Source organism: Anarrhichthys ocellatus, unplaced genomic scaffold (assembly GCF_004355925.1).
Source record: "Anarrhichthys ocellatus isolate YVR2014 unplaced genomic scaffold, GSC_Weel_1.0 scaffold9, whole genome shotgun sequence".
Lineage (NCBI taxonomy): Eukaryota > Metazoa > Chordata > Actinopteri > Perciformes > Anarhichadidae > Anarrhichthys > Anarrhichthys ocellatus.
The window spans coordinates 9,794,641-9,797,662 of record NW_022280039.1 but is presented as its reverse complement, the minus strand read 5'-3'; positions in this window follow the sequence as shown (position 1 = coordinate 9,797,662).

Below are 3,022 nucleotides of genomic sequence, written 5' to 3'. Positions count from 1 at the left end.
TCTTAACAGGATCGGCCCTCACCTCTCAGGGACTCCCCCATGAGACGCATATAGTGCAGATCAGCCAACCCAGATAGATGGACAACAAGCTTGTAGAGGTTGGCCTTGTTTAATTCCACTGAGTCATGGCCGCTAAAAGAAAATGTCAACATTATAAAGAGATGGATCAGGCTCACAAGACTTCTGGCTCCCCAGAGAATTCCCTGATAGTTGAGGGCCTATCCTGTTAAGATCCTGGCAAATTACAGCTTCAGCTAGCCTTGAGGAATGCGCTGCTCCAAAAATAAGAAACGCCTTCCTTAGCACTCATTGAGGATACATGATTCAGTGGCGATACAGCATAATGACTCTCACTCCGTGGGGGCTGAAAAATGCTTTGACTATGACGCTAACCTGTCCTAATAGATTTCGTTGCAAGGAGCCTCTTCGAGCATGCAGCTGCGATGAACGGAGTTTAGTGCAAACTTTGCTTAAGGGGAGTAACACTTCAGCAGTCGGGTATGCTGTGCTGTCGTCTTAGTTCGCTGTTACGTAAAGTGAGGAGAGTGTTCTTTTTGAGAAACAGAGTGTTTTTTTGTTTGACTCGGGGCCATATAACTGCTGACACTAATGATGATATTACGGAAACACTGCAAAAGAAATGATGCAAGCCCAGGCTGCTCATCTGTGTTCCCAAACTCCTACCATTTGATAATAACCCTTACTCATGTTATAGCATGAGCAACTGCCTCTATGACTTATCCGTCAGTGCACCTGTCTGTCAATCACGGACGAACGCCAAATAGGAGCAAGCTGGTTCAATCATTTAGAGACAAATGTTTCAGGTAAGGCCCTCCTCAGTGTAAGGCCTGCATACATTTTGCATTGCAAGAAATGTAAATTGATTAATAACACACAACAAATGAGATGTCTAAATCAGTTGAAAACCCAACTATGAAAGCAAACCGTGCTTCTATTTGGATTTTTTTGGGGTATTTACATTCTCACTGCCAACTCGTCAAATAGCGATGATTGGTCGGTGACCCTGCACTTCTAATTATGACACTCTACGTACCCTCAAATGTCAGTTTTGGAATTGTCGGGGACGGCGTGTCTGTTACATGCACATGTAAAAAAACGTCCAAAGTATGTGTTTACATTACGGTTTACTCAGTAACACAACTACTTGATTAAGTTTATGCAACAAACGTTCTTGGTTAATCTTTTTAACTTGCATTAAAATAAGGCAATGTTGACTTGGTTTCACACAGGACACAAACGGCACCCTCCTGGGTTAAAGTCCTGTGTTTGTTTGACCCATGCGTCCTCCTCTCCCAACCACCCTTCACAGACTTTCTTGCTCCTTATACTATGTCACACTGGAGTTACTTGAAAGCCCAGTATGTCTCATACAGATGCTGAAGTGTGCCTAGGTGAGTCTGTATTAGATGCCGAGGGCCACTGGTGGTATTTGACGAGTTGGGAGTGAGAACGGGTTGATTTAAATGCAGTTTGACAAGGATGATTATGGTTATGTTCAGAGACATTCACTATCTCAATACTGGTGGAACGACCCTGTCTCCTAAAATGTACATTCCCATACATCAAAAGTGCATTGTGAATTATGTTTCAAGGCAAACGTATCTTGTCTCAGATTATAATTGTTTTTGATGCGTAGTAAATATGACTAGTCAGCGGATGAATATTGTCTTTTTAGCTGGTAATTGATGTTTTGTATTTTCACCCAGCTGACTTTGCCTGTCTGGCATTTGGTGTTGGGCAAGTACCGTTTTTTGACAGAAAACAGCAGACTAACAGTAAGACTGAACAGAAACAGTTCATTTGCCGCCCGGAAAACCGCAGCTTTAAGAATATTTTCCTACTAAAACATTTCTACTTTTAAGTGAAATGAGCAAGTAAAATGTCGATGGCAGAAATGTCAGTATCTTTTTATATTCTGCTATTATTACTTCTTCCATTTCAAATGTTCAGGCTGATAAACATCCTAAGACCTGTGGACAGCCAAAGTGTAATCTATATAAAGAAAGACCCCCATAGGAGAGATGACAGTCAACGCGGCACAGTGCATTATCCTCTCTGATTAGGTTAGACCGCAGACTACAGGAGGCAGTTCATTTTCAGCAGAGCTGCAGCATCTTCTGCCTCGGCTGAACATTTATTTGAATAAGCCAACACCACTGAGCGGCACACAACGCTCGCTGGCAAACACCAGAGATAGAGGTGTGATAATGAAAGTAAAACAGTGGAGGATAATTCCTGTAAATTGTGCCTGATCGGACCGGTGGCCCCATTCTCCCTCGCTCATCAAGACTAATGTAATGTACCGAGCAGGGAGGGACACAGCCTGTCACTGGATTGTTAGCGCTGCTCTCTGCAGCACGCTGCTACTTCTCAGAAGAAGACACTTCTCTGGTGGCTGAATAGATGCAACTAGAGAGGCACAATGTTCCACCTCTGTGTCACCAGCAGTACATTATTAAGTCTCCAAACTGACTACATGAAAGTGTTTTCATTAAAAATCCATCCTTGTTTCAAATGAGTGTTGCATGTGAAATATAATTGAAAGGTGTGCACACTTACAGCAATGTAAGATATTGCTTAAAGCCAGCTAACAAGGTTTTCAATAATTTCACAGGTTTGTCTGATTTACGTAAGAAACGAAGCACAAAGATGGATGAAAAACGTATCCTGAGTCTTCGGAACAATGTGATTAATTAATTAATCAAACTGAAAGTAACATTCACAATCTGCATGAATAAACCTGTCGACAACCGTGTAACATTTGACGGCTTTGTGCCAGCAGTAAATTAGTTTTCTAAACACACTTTCCCAGTGTGCACTTATAAAGGAGTTGGTCACATTAAAGGGCATAGCCACTCATTTTTACTAAACTGTAAGAAACATCTTTCTCTACTGCTTTCTATGTCAGTGGGAGAAGTGATCTAATATGTGTAACTGGCAAAATGTCTCCTTTTATCTATTTTTACAAATGTTATGTTGAACTGGTACACCACAAGGCACA